Source organism: Arvicola amphibius, chromosome 10 (genome assembly GCF_903992535.2).
Source record: "Arvicola amphibius chromosome 10, mArvAmp1.2, whole genome shotgun sequence".
NCBI lineage: Eukaryota > Metazoa > Chordata > Mammalia > Rodentia > Cricetidae > Arvicola > Arvicola amphibius.
Window position 1 is genome coordinate 3,886,983 of NC_052056.1, and position 18,626 is coordinate 3,905,608.

An 18,626-nucleotide genomic window follows, 5' to 3' on the forward strand; every position below is an offset into this window, starting at 1 on the left:
TGCATTCGGTCATGAGCAGTTCAGCTGTAGGCCTCAGGCCGGCCACTTCCTTCCACTTCGGGATCTGAGTCTCCATTATGTTAGTAATCAAACCTGACATGTCTGGCTGACTCAGACAGCAGCATGCTGGCTGGAGGAGAGGGTGCCCAGGGCTCAAGGTTGCTAGATTCTTAAAGTAGACCAAGAGTGGGAAAGGGGAAGGAGATCAAGATGAAGGAGGGGAACCTAAAACACTAAATTATTTTGCTGTTCTTTAAAAAGCCTGCCTCAGCCGAGTGTGGTGGCCACACCTTTAACCCCAGCAGGCAATGGCTGTAAGTTCAAGGTTGCCAGAGCTAGTTCCAGGACAGCCGGGACTCTACAGGGAAACCCTGTCTCGAAAAACCAACCAAACAATTTCGATTAGCATATCTTTAACAAAACACAGAGTAAGAAGGGCAAATGCATGGGCAGCAGATAAGATGGCTCAGTGAGAGGTACCTGCTGGCAGGCTGAGAACTGATGCTGGCTCCCCAGGACCCACGCGGTAGGAGAAAACCAACTGCAGAATGTCCTCTGACCTACGCACCTACACCATGGCTCAGGTGCGACCCCACACGTGTACACGTCTTCACAAGCACAACCCATGTTTAAAAATCATAACATGTACCTTCTTTAATAAGTTTATGAGCTTCAGTGAAAGGCAGAGGAGTCTAGGAAAGGCAGACAGCCCGAGTAAAGCCCGTTGAAGAGTCGAAGGAAGCAGCAGGAAGAAGCTCAGGGAATTGACAGTGTCTGTCCAACCTTGAAGGACCAAATAGTTCCTTGCTGTTCAAACCGTTACAAGTCCTACAACATGATGGGACATCTAATTGATTTGGTGAGCCAAGCAGGACCCTAATATCAAAACAGATTTGTTAGGAACAGGTTTATCTGTGGCTAGGAGAGCCCCAAGTTAAGGATGGTTGTTTTATTTAGGGTTTCTGTTGCTGCAAGGAAACACCATGACCAAAGCAAGCTGGGGAGGAGAGGGTTTATTTGACTTAGACTTCGGCATTGCTGTTCATCATTGAGGAAGTCAGGATAGGAACTCAAACAGGGTAGGATCCCAGAAAGCAGGAGCTGATGCAGAGGCCCTGGAGGGGAGCCGTTTACTGGCTTGCCCGCCCCCCCCCCCCCATGGCTTGTTCAACCCACTTTATACAGCCCAGGACACCAGCCCAGGGATGGTACCACCCACCATGGCCTGGGCCCTTTCCATTGACAACTAAAGGAGAAATGCCTTACAGCTGGATCTCAAGGAGGCATTTCCTCTGAGCCTCCTTCCTCTGATGCCTTTAGCTTTTGTCACGTTGACACATAAAACCACCCAATACAATGGTTTATACAAGATGCATAAAGGGGCTGAACAAAATGTCAAGTTGGTTGTTCAGTGCATTAAATGCCACCATACATGAACAAAAGGGTTTGTTAGGGTTTCAAGAACAGTTCAATGCTAGTATGTTTGTTAATGTATTCCTGGGTTAAAAAGGCAAAGGTGATAACTGCAAAAGTCACCTTACACTAGATGCTGGAACATTAAACCGTTTTCTTCAAATCCAGGACTGAGAAACTTTTTCAGTACAGAGCTCAAGATTGGCCACGGCAGCAGGACAGGAGGAAGAAACAGGAAAGGAAGAGGTCCGTCCATCCCTGTTTGCAATGGGCATGTTACCATGTTTTAAATGTCCCAGATTCTGCCGGAACACTCCAAAATCAGGTCAGCACTGCAAGGAAGTAGAGGACAAAGTCGGCACACAGGCATGCTGAGACAGGAAGCAGAGAAGTCATCCACTCAGTAACTATGAACAACCTAGCCAAGGAAAATCCAAAGAGAACTTTAAAATACTGGAGAAATAAATTCAAGAAGGCGTGAGAACACAAAAAGGCATCCTGTGCTCCTGGACTGGCAGAATTAATATTATGAAAATGTCTTATCACTGAGAGTGACCCACTGGTTCAATGCAAACCTTCAAACTTCTAATGTATCTTTCACAGAATTAGAAAAACCATTCTGAAGCTCACTGAGAAGCACAACAGACACTGAACAGACGAGCCAATCCCGAGTGGAGAGAGCAATGTTGGAGCAGTGCCTCGTCTCAAATTCTGCTAGAGCCATCGTGACCGAGACAGCATGGCACCAGCACTGGAGCAGACACAGATTCCAATGGGGAAGACATATGATCAAGAAATAAACCAACAAAAGTACCAAAATCGTATGTTAGAGAAAGCACAGCTACAGCAAGGGCTGCCCGGAACACTGGCGCCCATGTGTGGAGAATGAAACCAGGTCCCTCCTTCCCTGTGCACGGTAATCAGTACAGAATGAACCACACCTTAAGTTAATGCCAAAATCCTTTAAAATCCTGCAAGAGGGACTAAAGAGACGGCCTGTGTTAAAGACACTGCTGTCTTGGATTTGGTTCCCAGCTGACATGGCAGCTCACAGACATCCTCAAGTCCAGTTCCAGGGAATGAGGCCTCTCTGGCCTCTGTGGACACTGCAGTCACTTAATACATGCAGGTAGGACATCCATGCATAAAATAAATCCAGGTTTCTCTCCTGAATTCCTACCCCGACTTCCCTGAGTGGCGGGGCCGTCACCTGAACTGTAAGCTGAAATAAGCCCCTTTCTTCCCACGTTGCTTTTGGTTGTGGTGTTTACCGCAGCCATAGAGACCCTGACTGAAACAACAGTAACAGATTGGCACTCCAACAGGAACTAGCTGAATCCACAGAAAACCTGAGAGGGCTTGGAAAGGAATTCTAGACACTAAAAAACAAAGTGTAGCTGCATTTTTTTCTTTTTTCTTATTTATTTTTTTTTTTTGGATGGGCTCTGTTTGCTGGCAGCATGCTGCAGCTCCTTTTAAAGAGGTCATGCAGCAGTAACAAAAACAAAAATCAACAACAAAACAAAAACAAAACAAACCTGCGTGCTTTCAAAATGGCAGTTTTCTGGTTCACCAGCACAAATGCCTTTGACTCTCTTGGGAGGTCCGGCTATGGAGCATTTAAATGGGGTTTGTGAGCAGCATGTCACAAAACTGTTTAATGGCTCGACATAGACCCACTGCATACTTGGAACTGGGGCGGTGTGTGCACAGGTTGCAGAGGCATTGAACATGCTTCCACCATGCTGGATTGGGCAGAGCAATCAGGCAGGGCCCTGTTGGCCCTACCCTTGCCTGCTTAACATTTTTTTTTTTTTTGGTTTTTCGAGACAGGGTTTCTCTGTAGCTTTGGAGCCTGTCCTGGAACTAGCTCTTGTAGACCAGGCTGGTCTCGAACTCACAGAGATCCGCCTGCCTCTGCCTCCCGAGTGCTGGGATTAAAGGCGTGTGCCACCACCGCCCGGCTTGCTTAACATTTTTTAAAAAACAGCAGTCCTCTTCAGAAAAGGATTACAGATATGCAATAAAGATAGATTCAGATTTTTTTTTTTTTTAAAAAAAAGACCTCTAAATTGGTCACAGTGTTGGATAAATGTACATAGGCTTGGGAGAGAGAAGAAAAAGTATAGAGAGTTATGAAAAGAAGTAAATCATTTTAAAAAATAAAACAAAGTCTTTAAAGAGACAGAGTACAAAGCCGGGCGGTGGTGGCGCACGCCTTTAATCCCAGCACTCGGGAGGCAGAGGCAGGCAGATCTCTGTGAGTTCAAGACCAGCCTGGTCTACAAGAGCTAGCTCCAGGACAGGCTCTAAAGCTGCAGAGAAACCCTGTCTCGAAAAACAAAAAACAAACAAACAAAAAAAAAAAGAGACAGAGTACAGACAATCATAGATTAAAGAAATAAAAAATAAACCACATAAATATGGAAAATACAGAGAGTCTGGATTATGTATATTATTGTGTTTTCTTTGAATTTTTTGACTGTGAACGAGCTAAATACAGAGAGACACTTCATTGTATGGGCTGCTAAGCTAAACCAACATATATGTTTTAAAGGTGTCTTGACTTCACAATTTGAGTCTAAGGATTTGTTGCTTTGGAAAGGAGGCTCTGCTTTTGTTTCCACAGAGGATGAGAGCCTGTGGGTTCATTCCAGGTAATGTGGTTTGATGCACCAAGACCCTCTGAAAGGTCACCATGAATACCCCCCAAATACTTCACCCAACAAAAATCAGGAAGCAGTTTGGAGAGAACTCCACACATAATTCCAAATACTGTTTATAAATATTTGTTTTCACTTAAATGGATATGCTATAGAAATGGATACTCTGCATTGATATGGATCTTGGTTTATTGATACAAATTTAAGGCCAATTTTGTTATATGTATATTTCTGCCCTTGATTAAGGTATTATGTTTGTGCAGTTCATTTAAAAATGTAATGGATAATTAGGAAATATAGGTTAACAGTCATTTGTAACATGTTAATTAGGTTTTCTAGATGTACAAAGATTTATTCCAGATGGATAGGCATTCTTCAAATCTTTCAATGACTAACAGAATATGGCATTTAAAATGTTTTAATAACTTAGGAGTTTTCATGACAATGAGTCACATTTGCTCCTGGAAGCACCAGTTACTTCAAGAGGATGATGGGCCTCAAAGAGGCTCCTTATGGAGTTGGTTAGCCATTTGGGCAAGAAGCTGCTCTTGCCTGGACTGCTTGATGTTATGTTGTATGAACTGGGCATGCAGGACCCACAGAAAAATGACTGCTGAACTTGCCTAAACGTGAGACGATCTTTCAGGGTTCCTGCTTCATGCATGAGTCTGCCAAGCATTCTGAAGGACACAGAAGAAAGTGACTGGCAAACTGCTAATATAGGTGGGACTGTCTTTGAAATTTCCTGCTACACGGAAAAGTCTGCAGGATATTATGGGCCTGTAGGCTGGAGATGGATGCCCCAATGGTACAGAAGAACTTTGGGTGACTGTCCAGGCAGGGAGATGTCTCTGTCAATTCTAGAGTTATGGAAGTTGTTTACAATATACTTCCTGCTAAGTTAGGTAATATATCCTTCTGGGGTCTTTGATGGAGTTGAAGAATAGATAGTTATTATTAAGATAGATAGTAATTATTATAGTTTTCCTTAGTTATGATAAAAGATAAAGTAGATATAAATATTGTAACTGTAATTCTTGCTTGATACCTGTTTTATGTAATTTTACTATGTTAAAGTTAAAATTTTCCGTTTTACTTAAACAGAAAAGGGGAACTTGTTATGATGGGAGCAGCGGGCTGCTTCCCGCCACCCAGCTAGCTTTACCCGGTGCCTGGGCCGGAAGTGCCGGGTCCTAGGACCTGTTAGAGTCCTCCAGCGTGGAGCTGTGTGATTAAAGGGTGCCGGCTGCCACGGTGGTTGCTGTGTGAGTGCAGAGGGGAGGTAGTGGGGGGGGGGGGTGGGCTTCATTCTCCTGGGCCTCTTGCTTTCCGGTAAGACACACCATCGCGTCGGGAAGCGAACAGGCTTTCAAACACCCAGGATTCAGTTTGGATCACTGTGAGAGTCCATCTCTGCGAGGGCATGGTCCTCTTCTTCTTTGTGCCACCGAGGGACGGAAAGAACAGAGTGCTTATTCCTGGGAAGTACGCTGTGTGGTTTCCCCTCTGGTGTAGAACGATCTGTGGACCGTGAGGCCACTAATTGTTCTGCGCAGCCTGAAGGGAGTCAGGGAAACTCTCAGCCCCGGGGAAACTCGGGAGACATGGTGGCCGTGAGTAGACCAAGATCAGTCACCGAAAGAGCTGACATTCCAAAGGAGTTATTTCTATTTTAGTAAGAACTTGTTATCTTACCTGGTGACAGCTATGTGCTATCACCAGCGTGGCTGTGATGTCATCTGGACTCGTGGGCTTCCTCCACTCCTCTCCTGCAAGACCTTGGCTTTAGGCTGTGGCTGCCGCTCTGCTTCCTGGGGGGCGGGCAAACGCTCCTCAGCTCTGCATTCTACCGACAGCTTTCCCTACTGCCGGCAGAGCAGTGTTCCTTTATAGCCACAAGCTGGTCTGGTACTATCCAGCCAACCCTCTCTCCCCTCAGTATGGATGGTGGAGATCTTATTCACTTGAAGATTGGTCTAATTATGGATGTGTGATGTCTCTGCACCTGCAAGCAGGTGCCCTGAAGAGGCCAGAGGCATCCGATCCCCAGAGCTGGAGTTACAGGCTGTTGTGGGCCACGGATGTGGGTGCTGGGAGCTGAACTCTGGTCCTCTAGAAGAGCAGTGCATACTCTTAACCCCTGAACCATCTCTCCATCCCATTTCCTTGGCTTTAAAGCCGGTGTTTGCAAGCTTCAGCGTTTTTGGCGTCAGCCCAGAGGAACGGTGATGGGCTTCACCATGCACCGTCACTTAGAGTGCCACCAGAACCGCATGGTCTGCCGCGCCTGGGTGGCAGACTCAACAGCAAGGCAGTTAGTACCTGCGGAGACTATGTTTATGGTGACAGACAAGAGGCGGCCAAGAAGCTGTCAGCATTCCAGCATTTCATCTGAGACATGGCCTTATACTCCTCCTCCTCTTCCCTCTGAGACAGTTCGAAACTCACTTAATAGCCCAGGCTGGCCTTGAACCCCTGACCCAGCTTCACTTCTTTATCTTCTAGGTAGGCACTGGTCTATAAGCTACTCCCCATGATTTGCAGCCAGAAATGTCCCAGCAGGATTTAGACTCTCTCTGACAACCCCGGGGCTGCTCCATGGAACCCCTCCCACCATTCTTGTGAGGAGCAGAGGCTGAGTGAAGGCTACAGTAGCCAATGAGGAGAAAGCAGAGGTACAGGTACAGAGGCGCGGGATCCAGCCTCCCAGGGATGAGTTCCTCCTGTCCTCCCCCTTCCTGGCCCCCAGACCCTCAGGGGAGTCCCACTGGCCCTACACTCCCAGAGCTGTCCCCATGCTGGCAGACACAGCTTGGCTTTGGCTCAGGGCAGTGGAAGATTGGAGTCTGTGCGGTCATTCTTTCTGCCCCGCTGGGGTTGCACTCCACAAAGGCTCAGGCCAGTGGCTCTGTCAGAGAGGCAGCTCGATGACCTGCATCAGGTGGTCACGCTGACCTGACATTCAGGAGCCTCCCGAAGCAGAAAGCGACTCACTCCTTTAAGACCTGGCAGGAGGAAATGCTTTAGGATAGAGAGAACTTGAGATGAGAAAACAACAAATCTAAAGTCGTTTGACCACTTGAGATGAAACTAGCAGACTACATAGCAAGTGACCTCTCTTTGCTTTGAAGTGAGAGTGTTAACATTGTTTGTTCACGTGTGTGACATGTGTAGGACAATGTCTGGTGGAGCGTGTCAGCTTAGGAGGAACACAGCTGCCGGCAGTCCTTTGATGGCTGCTTGGGTGAAGCTTGGGTAAAGTTTCTCTTTCCTTGCCATGTGGGGATCTACACTTGCTCTAAACACACTAACGAAGTCATGTTGACATGCATGCTAAGGAGCAGGGGATATGATGCATGAGCATGGGGGGAGGTGGCCAGCAGAAGCTGAGCAGAAAGCACAGATGACAGACTCAGACAAAGATGGGAACACTGATCGGGACTGCATTTCTACAAGTTCAGAAAAGTACATGGAGGGCAGTACAGGACACAGGGAGGGTCCTCCCTCTTGGGAAGGAGGACCTAAGATACAACCCTTGGGCTTGAACTGACTGTATCTGGGATGGGAAAATGCACTTCATGCTAACAACAGATATCCTGTGAGGGTCTAGACTGGGGGAAGCACACCTGTGAGGGTCTAGACTGTGGGGGAAGCACACCTGTGAGGGTCTAGACTGGGGGAAGTACACCTGTGAGGGTCAAGACTGTGGGGGAATCACGCCTGTGAGGGTCTAGACTGGGGGGAATCACACCTGTGAGGGTCTAGACTGTGGGGGAAGCACACCTGTGAGGGTCTAGACTGTGGGGGAAGCACACCTGTGAGGGTCAAGACTGTGGGGGAATCACACCTGTGAGGGTCAAGACTGTGGGGGAATCACACCTGTGAGGGTCTAGACTGGGGGGAAACACACCTGTGAGGGTCTAGACTGTGGGGGAAGCACACCTGTGAGGGTCTAGACTGGGGGAAGCACACCTGTGAGGGTCTAGACTGTGGGGGAAGCACACCTGTGAGGGTCTAGACTGTGGGGGAATCACACCTGTGAGGGTCTAGACTGGGGGGAATCACACCTGTGAGGGTCTAGACTGTGGGGGAAGCACACCTGTGAGGGTCTAGACTGGGGGAAACACACCTGTGAGGGTCAAGACTGTGGGGGAATCACACCTGTGAGGGTCTAGACTGGGGGGAATCACACCTGTGAAGGTTCTACAAATAGCAAAGACATTTTTAAAGGTAAAGTTATGTAATATTATCATAATTAAAATATAAACTAAGGAACAGCTAGTAAATATATGGAGTTAGAAAAAAGGTACAAGAAGTTGAAAAAAGATTATAATAATGAACAGAAAATGAAGACAATAGACACATAACCATAAGGACTTAAATACAGGAAGAAAAATCAGAACTCCAAGAGAAGAAAACCCTGTACTAATGAGATGTCATCCTCAATGACAGGGAAGCAGGAGGTATAAGGATCTGGCCAGCGCCACTAACTGTAGCACGAATAATATAAACCCAGAGACAGATATTGGGGTTCATGTTGAAGATCAGAGAAGCAAAGCAGCCAACCACTAGAGAGACATTTTACCTCTACCAAGAAGAGTAGAGAGAGAGAGGCAGAGAGAGAAAGAGAGGAGGGGGCGAAGGGGAGAAGTGGGGAGAAGGGAGAGAGGCAGAAGCTGCCTCTTCTGGAGAGAGGCAGAAAGGAAGGAACTCAGGCTGGAAGGGGAAGATCAGCTTGCCTTGGCAGGCAGGATGGGAGTGGGCAGGGCTTATCTCTTAAAGGGATAGAACAGACCATTACATCCACCTCCCTAGTTCTTGGATGAAGGCATGGGATCTCAAGTGCTGGGATCACCTTTGTGTGAGCTCTGTTTATCTTTTGGACTGATTCAGTATCATGTAGCCCAGGATGGCATTGAACTAACAGAGAGCCATCTGCCTCTGTCTCCCAAATCCTGGCATTAAAGGTGTGTGCCACTACTCCCTAGCCTGTGTGGTTGACTAGTATGGCAGCTTTGCCCTCTGATCTTTAGGCGAACTTTATTTATTAAAACACAAATAATATGCCACTATAACTTATTGAGATTATGCTGTGGGAACTCCTTTAGCCAATAGATCTTAAGATACTGGCCCACTTTGGGTGTGGTCTCTTGTAATACAAATGCAGACAGAAAGTGTGTATGGGCCTCTTGGCCGCTGGATCAGTTCCCACCTCATGCAGAGCACTGAAGATTCCTATTCTTTCTGTGAGTTTATCCCCAGATAAATAAATCTTTGTTATACTCCATTTCAGGCTATTGTGGAACACTTTTGTATGCCAACATATTTTGGGGTTAAGTATCAATAAACCTCTCAGAGCCCAGTTAAAATTCATTATAACTGGTGAAAACCTGACTAATTTGATCTGAGGGTAAACGGAATAAATCAGCTCAGTATGTTACCTCTACATGTTCCTTAGTCCTTGGACAAAGAAGTAGAGAGAACCATGATCTCCACTAGGCTTTTAGTTTTTACAGACATGGTTTAAAAAAATCCATAGGCAAAACCACTAATGTCAATATGCATTTCAGAATCACAAAAAAGCAGGCAGAACCTGACAAAGCAGTGCTCAGAACAGGTGGTACCACCCAGGAGGGGCCAGCATCCCAGGGGAAACACCTGACATTCCAAACCATCAGTTAAAGTTGCTAAATGTCTCTAAACCCTGGGCTCACCCTTGCCCAGGCATATTTGTTTGGTAAGGGCACTGTGTTCCTATCTTTTTGAAATTCATACATGGTCTGTCTGCAAAGGTAATTGTGGGGGTTTGACTTTAGAACAAACAGTGAATGTCATTGCCCTGTGGTGTGGGGGATGTGGGAAGGTCATTCCGTTGCCCATGCAGGAGACAGAAGTTACACTGCTGAGGGATTTTGGGAATGAATCCCATTTTGAAGGGAGAAATGCCATGATTTCACAAGGTTTTTACATCATCAGTCAACTGACGATGACTTGTCCAAGTGTTCTTTTGCAGCTCTGCAAACACAGGCTCCCCATAAGTTGTACCCTTGTGGGCCTGTCTAATAGTCTGTCAGCTGTATATTCACTGTATCATACTTGATATATGGCTCCAATAGTAACTAATCAATGAACAGGTTGGTGACCTTCATAGAAGCATCAGCATAAAGACGAACGGACACAGTGTCTTCGCTGCACGTCAGACATTTGCCAGCATAGACCTTACAGTGGACTGGGGAAAAACTGCATCCTTAGTGGTTTTAAAAGGATTCGAACTATATAAACTAAAAGATAGTCGAAGCTCTAAAGTGCACGAAAACTAAGCAACAGAACTCCAAATAACCCATGAGTCAGCATGAAAGCCAAAATTAAAGTAGGGCTGGTGGGGTGGTTCAGTGGGTAAGGCAAAGCCAACGACCTGAGTTCGACCCCCAGGACCACAGTAGAAGGAAAGAGCTGACACTGGCAAGTTACCTCTGTCCCAGACACACTCATCACGGAGCATGAACACACACATAAACATGTACTTACTCACATGTACACACATGTGCACATACTCTGAATGATTTATAAAATGTAATAAAAAATTTACAACTTGTTCCTAAAATCACATGGAAATAGAATTTTACCAAAAGCGAATTTGAAAAAGAACAAAGTAGGTTTATTACTATGTGACTTTAAAGAGACAACAATGAAGGCAGCATAATATTTGCATAAAATAGAGACATGTGTCAAGAGAGCAGAATAGATATTGAAAGTTGGTCTGCACACTCCATTGATGGTTAAAGGGATTAAGCATTTTTCCATGTACTTACCATTTATATATCTTCAAGAACTGTCCACTCTATTCTGAGTTCCTTATATATCCTAGATATTAGTCTATAGTCACATGAATATATATAAAGGTTTTGCCATCCTTTAGTCTCTTTCCTACATCCTGTTAATCAATTCTACTACTTCCTGGGCTCTTAGAACTGTATTCAGAAACATTGCTTGTATCTACATTGTGAGCTGTTTTCAGAATTTCAGGTCTGAAAGTTTTGGTCCATTTTGAATCGCTTCCGTGCATGGGCAAAGGATTGAGTCTCGCTCTTCTCCGGGTGGAAGTCCAGTTTGCCCAGACCCATGTGTTGAATGAAAGGATGCATTGCTCTTTTGGGTTTTGATCACTTGGTTGAATATCGCAGATCCTTTATTCCGTTCCATCGGCCTATGCCACGGTTCAGTGAGAACGGCCCTTGGGCTCACATATTTGAATGCTTGGTCTCTAACTGGCGGAACTGCTTTCCTTGCTGGGCTGCCGTAGTCATGGCGGCTCCTCACAGCAATGTAAAGGCACCAAGATGGTCCGTGTGTCTGCTTTGTGGCCGTGCCGCTCTGGTTTCGTTACAGTAGCTTTATGGTATAATTTGAAGTCAGTAATGGGAACAACTTCAAAATTCTTTTATTTATGACTTTTTTTTGGCTATTCAGAGTTTTTGTTTTTTTTTTTACATATACATTTTGGGGTGTTTTCCTATTTCTTTGAAAAATGTCATTGGATTTTTGATGGGTATTGTTGTGAATCTATAGATTACTTTTGGTAATACAGCTGTTTCATAATCTACTTCGGCAATCCATGAACATGGGATGGATGTCTTCCCATCTTCAAGTATCTTACTTTCTTGATTCACTGTGTTAAATTTCCCTTGTAGCAATCTTTCGTCTCCTTTACTAAGTTTGTTGCAAAGCATCTTGTTTTACCGAGGCTACTGTGAACTGCCTGGTGCCTGCAGAGGTCAGCAGGGGGTGGCTGAGCCTAGGGCTAGAGTTCTCTACAGGTGTAAGCTGTGTGAGTACTGGGGACTCAACCTCATTCTCTGCAAGAGAAGCCAGCTCTCCAGCCCCCGCAGGCCTTTAACATATAGGACCACACTAAGTACAACAGAGATCATTGCCGCCTCCTTTCCTGTGTGTATAGCCTTTGTGTTGTTTTTTCCTGATTTCTCTGGCTTGCAATCGTGGACTATATGGAATAAAGATGAGCACCCAGTCTTGTTCCCGACTCTTCAGTTTCTCTCCACTCTGGATACAAAGGTTTATTTTTCCACCCTCCGCAATATTTGTTGCTTGTTTTAGTTTTCTTTTTACATTTATTTAGTGTGTGTGTGTGTGTGTGTGTGTGTGTGCATGTGTGCATGTGTGTACATATGCATGTCTTAGTGTAGGCCCACTGTTGGTAGGGATGCAAATTAGATATGCCACTATGCAAATCAGTATGGAGGTACCTAAGAAGACCTAGAACTTCCGTATCATCATGCTAAACCACTCTTGTGTACCAAAAAGAACAAAAGTCAGCACACAGCAGACATATCTGCACAGCCATGCTCACTGTGACATGTGGAACAGCCAAGCTATGGCTCTAAGTGATGGGTAATCTTCATTGTCAATTTGACTGATTTAGAACCACCACAGAAACCACCTCTGGGTGAGTCTATGAGGGTGTTTCCAGAAAGGTCTAACTGAAGAGGGGAGATCAGCTCTGGATGTGGGCAGCACCACTCGAGGGTCCTGGGCTAAATGAGGTGACAGTGAGCTGCCATCAGCATCTGCTGTCTCCTGCTGCAGATGTGCTGAGAACAACTGTCTCTTCACCGTGGGGCGGGGTGTCCTCAGGAAGACTGTGCCATTTCCTTCTGAGCTGTGCGCCAAATCAAACCTCCCTCTGTTTGTTAGGTATAGGATTGCAGCAAGGAGAAAGTAACGATGAAGCCTAGGTGTTGAGACAAGTTTAAGAAAATGTCTATGTGCACGGTCCAATTTTATTCATCCATAAAAATTATATAAATCTCACCATCTTTATGTGGTTTGTCAGATTTAGCCTTTTATTTTTGTATTTATATGTGTTGTGTATGTGTGTGAGAGGGTATGTGCCCACACACGTGTGCACATGTGGAGGTCAGAACTTGACACTGGCCCCCTTCCTCTGTTGCTTTTTATCTTTATTATTATTTATTTTTAGAAGTTTGTGTGTAGGAGTGCTTTCTCTGCACATATGTTTGTGTGTGCAGCAGCCGTGAAGGCCAGAAGAGGGGACGGGATCCCTGGTAACTGGAGTTACAGTTGTTAGCCACCATGTGGGCACTGGAAACCGAATCTGGGTCCTCTCGTAAAGAACAGTAGCTTCTAGACTATGTCTCCATTTTGAAATGAAATCTGAACCTTACTAGTCTGTCTTGATTTGGGCCAGTGAGATGCAGGATCCATTTGTCTCTAGCCCCAGGGCTGAGGTTTCAGATGCACGGTGCTCCAGATAGCATACTCAGTGGCTTTCCCATGGGAGCTGGGATCCAGACTAGGGCCTGCACGCTTGTCTAGCAGGCACTTTACCCTGAGTCATTTCCCCAGCCTGTGCGTGGCAGATTTGTTCTGAAGGAGAATAAAGGTATGCAAAACATACAAGAACAAATTCATCAAAAATTTGGTAACTTGGGCTGGCAGTATAGCTCTGGCAAGTATGTTTGCCTAGCATGCCCCAGCACCACAAAGACAACACAAAGCCTCCCCGAGGGCGAGCAAGAAGGTTCAGCAGGCAGGAGCACCTGCTGTGCAAGCCCGATGACCTGAGTGTAAGGCCCGGAGCTCACCTGACAGTGAAGGCAAGAACTGGCGCCACAAAGTGGTTCTCTGCTCCCCAAATGCCTGTGCACACACACTCATTACATCATCTAAGAAATAACTTTAAAAGAATCCTTCTTCAAGCAAAAGAGAACTTCCAAATTTTTTTTAGGACTTCCAAATACTTTAGGGCTGCATAGGGGGCTGAGCAGGTAAACTTTTTTTAAAAAGCACCTGCCACACAAAGCCAATGACCTAAGTTTAATCATTGGATCCACAGTAAAAGTAGAGAACCCACTCCTGCAAGTTGCCATTTGACTTCCATTATGGAGCCCCAACCATCACCTCCCCCCCCCTCACACACACCTGTAAAACAGAACCATTAATCTTACCTAGCTGTAAACCTGAGATTGACAAGACATGCCTATTGGTTCGATAGTGGCACAAACGTCATGGGAACAACCAACTAGTTTCTAATTGGGTTTTAAAGCTTACTGCACAAGATGAAACCACACCTGGCACCATTCCTGGGATGAAGAATCTGTGACCAGACAGGTTATAGGCTAGGAGAGAACCTACCACTATTAAGTTGTGAAATGGACATAGTATTAAACCAGCTCCTAATGACCTCATTATAATTACAGATCCATGCATTTCTCAATCATCAACACAGTGTAGAGACTGAGAGACTGCAAGATGCCCAGCCCTAAATGTGATCTCTATTATCACACCCCCTCCTCTCACAGCTTAGGGATCGTTCTGGAAGACAGTAGAAAGGATCGTACAAGACAGGCTGTGGATGTGGATAGCATCTCCCAGACATGGCATAGACACTGCCCATGAACCCAGAGTGGCCGTGACAGCATGCACAAGACTGGTGCAAGCTCCAGCCAGACAAACTAAGAGTGGAGCGGGGAGGCGGGTACAAAATGCTACCCGCACCTGACAGAGGAGAGGGAGAGTCATTGCCAGGTAGGTAGACTGCATGCCAGTGGGTGACCACACGCTCCAGGGCATGTGCAGACTGCACTGGGTGGCTTTTCCTGTTGAGAGGACATGAAGTTTCATGGGTTTGGAAGGAGATGTGGGTCTGGGAGAAGTTGGGGGAGGAGTGGATATGATCAACACATTGTATAAAATTATGCTCACATGTGCAACACAACCCACATACAACAGTTTCTTTAAAATACCGAAGCACCATGAAAACAATGCAGGCCACGGAGCTGGAGAGAAAGGACGTTTGCAAACACCCAGCGAACGACTGATATTGCGAATGCACGAAGTACTGTCAGAGCTCCATGATAGGGACCTGATGTTTAAGATGAATCAAATATTTAAATGGTTACATCAACAGAGACATAATGACTGCAAAGTCTTCTTCGTCTGCGGGAAATGGAAGAAGTCCATGGCACACCACTGAACACCCACTGGAGCTCAGCAGAATGTCCATACAGACTGCCCAGCAGCACCTACTACATCAAGGCTCCCCGGTTAAATGTATGCTGCGGAGTCTCTGGACTATGCACTTTAGTGATACAGGGTTATAAGTGAGAGGAGGGCGTGGAGGGAGGGCACGCACGCCAGGAAGGCTCAGGTCCCATCTGTGGGGAGCACTAAAGGTAAGTCGGGTTTGGAGGCTGGAAGGAGCTTACAGGAACCAGCTAAAGGCACACGTGGAGAAATAACATAGAGCTGAGAGAGCAGGCAGCCAGAACGTCAGAAAAATGCACCCAGCCTGAGAGGACTGTAGCTCCCTAGGCACGCATGGGGCAGACACCAGGGAAGCTGTGTGTGCACCAGGCAGCAGTAGGCTGGGGATCCGTGGCTATTGCTGCCATCCCCAGAGAGTAGAAATGTGACTTCAGGTATGTTACTTAAACTTTGGGGTGTTTTTCTGCATCTGTAAAATGGGTACAAAAGGGGTTTAAATGCCATGATTTTTGTAATCAGGGGGTGCAGCATCCCTCGATGGTTCTAGTTAAAATGGCGCTCTTAGCGAGGGGCAGAGCTGACAGGCACAGTGAGAAAAGTCAGACAGGGCCAGGGGCACAGCATGTGAGAGCCGCCAGTTCTTGGTTATGTGGATCTACAGCCTGGGTACTTTGAATTGTTTACTGAGCAGCTATGAGCAAGGCACATGTGTTTTCTCGGCACTGCATGAGAGTGAAGACCAGCACTTGATGAGGTGGGCTGTGAGGACCCCGCTCTGAAAGGCCAGTGTGGTGGGGTGAGGGCTGTGCTGCCGCGGGAACCGACTGTGGACAGTTACACCAGCGCTGAGAAGGCAGTAAGGAAGACGGCTGCCATGGGAGGTGGCTGTGAGTACACCCCGTGGCACCCCGTGAGTCCAGAATCCAAGCAACTGGAAGGGGAAGGACTAGAAGCAGGGGTTCGGGGGGGCAGTAAGAACAAGAGTGAATCAGAAACGCCCCATGCTTGGTGGTTAGCACAGTCCCTTGGGGGTAAGGTCACAGGCAGTACTGACGTTTAAGGAGCACTCACGAGTGAGCCGGCTGACCACCAGCTGTGGAAATGCCTCCATCCCGCCAGCATTAGGCCACCGTGCTCCAGCACCCCAGTCTGTCCTGAGCAGCGGCTCCCACTTCTACACAATCTACCCAACACACCAGCAGCTTCCCTCATGCCCCCAGGTCTCCCACTCCATCACCTCGACTCCCTCCTCCCTTCCTCTAGGCTGCCCTGCCTCGCCCTATGTCCCTCAAGTCCCCTTCCAGCTTCCACTCCTCTCTGCATCACCACGCAAGTCATGTGCTTCGCTGGCCTACTTGACGTCAGCCTCCCCATGAGGATGCTCAGTTCCTTCCGTCTCCTTCATTCTATCGTAACTGGGGCACTAGAACTGTGCCTGCCGCTGGCCGATTTGAAGGATTAACGAATGGGCAATGACAGGTCAAAGAGTTGTCAGGATGCCTAGGGCCACTTGATTTGCTCCCGGGGAGACCAGCTAGGGTATTGCAAGGGCCCTGCAAGGCACATCCACGAGAGGCTGCAGGACCCGTCTGGGGTATGGCGGGATGAGGAGAGGGACATCCTCCCTCAGTGCCCAAAAGCCCAGGAAGTGTGGAAGGGGTGGCTTCAGCTTTCAGTCTGGCAGGTTATGCTGGTAGCTGTGCCTCTGGAAGCAAAAGCAGTGTGTCCTCCCCAGAGGACAGGAGAAAGCTGGAGTCCTGCTGGCGCTGGGCAGCAGCCAGCGTCTGGAAGCACAATGGCCATCTGTTCCCGCGTTCTCTTTTTGGAGGCTGCTGGCTCACCCCACTGGAATGGGGTGCCACTTCAGGACACAAAACTTGGAGTTGGTGGTGGATTTCTTGGAACCGGTGGCAGGAAGATCTAAATTAAGACCTTTCTATCACACCAAATAAACTGAAGCTGAAATAGACACTAAAGGAACGCGGCAGAATGCCTTCATACGTAATTTCTCAAGCACAGAGGAAGACCTTGGGGAGCAGACGGCATCTGCTCAGTAGAGCCTCCGTATTTGCTGAAAACAATGACACCTCTGTTTGCTACAAGGGCACATTAGAAAGTGCAAGGTTCTTTTTTGAAGCTCTCTGTGCCACAGAAGATGGCAATTTCCACTGTTTGACAAGGCCCAGAGCCTGGCCCATTGCCCTCTCAGGGGACACGCTGGGTTACCTTCAGTGTGGGGTCAGCCTCCTGTCACCCAGAAGCTTCTTGCTCCCAAGGAGCTATGAAGAGACTGACTCAACCAGGCTGTCTCTGTCCCTGGCTCAGGGGCTGATGGGCCCCACTCTTCAGGAACAGCAAGGATGAATCCCTTAGCCAGAAAGTTCATTCAGCAGAGAATCACCCAAGCCGTGAGTGGGGGGGGGGCTTTAATCACCACTTTAAATGTGAAAGGGGCACCATGAGACCAGCTGGTTCCTTCTGATGGGCAAGGCCCTGAGGCTATCTGGCTATTTCTTCCATCCACCACTGGACACAGAACTCACATAGTATCCTTTCTAACAACCCAAAACACATGGGTAATAAACTAAATGATTGTATGTTTTTAATGTAGTGTCTGAACACTGGTTCACAGAACCTCTGAAAACATCCCAAATGATGATCCTCATGCTGCTGTCCAGCAGGCTCAGGACAATATGCACCACCATCTTAGTAAGGTTTTAACTCCTCTCAGGAAGGCTACGAACCACCGGGGCGTTTGCAGGACCACTGTCCCCACCTATACCTCTCTTCCACTTTACGGCTTTCACGTCTTCGTGCTCAGAAAATCAACACCGACGAGCCAACTTACCAGCTTCTTAGCCTTATGGTTTTTCTTTAAGTTTTTCAAGACAAGGTTCTTCTGTAGCCCTTGCTGTTCTGAACTAGTTTTATAGACTGGGCTGGTCTCGAACTCACACAGAGATCTGCCTGCCTCCCGAGTGCTGGGATTGAAGGTGTGCGCCACCATTGCCCAGCTTCCTTATGGTTTCCCAAGAATCTGCTGTCTTGTATTTAGGACTGGTCCATCTGGTCTGTACGTACGGTGACAGGGTAAGGGTTTCCCATGGGATACTGAATATCATTACTCTTAACAGAGCCACAGTTTTTGTGACTTGATGTCAATTAGTTTGCCCAGACTAACAGTCTACTCATTGTGATTTTTTTTAGTTGACTAAAATTTCTGTACTTTTGCTATTTCTTTTCTTTTCCTCTTGAAAGCAGGGACAATGAGACCACATGTCAGAGGCAATGAAGCAAAAGCAGGAGGAAGAACAATTCCCACCTTACCCTTTGCCCAGGCCCTTGCAAGACACCCGTTCATATGCTCCCTCAACCTAAACAAGTCAACAGGATAGGCAAACTCAAGCACTCCCATGCACACAGACATAGATGAAATTATGCTTTGTTAGGGAAAAGATCAAGATTAGTGTTCTGGGCTCAGGAATAAAAAATACTTTTCAAAGTGACTTTGAGACATTTGATCCA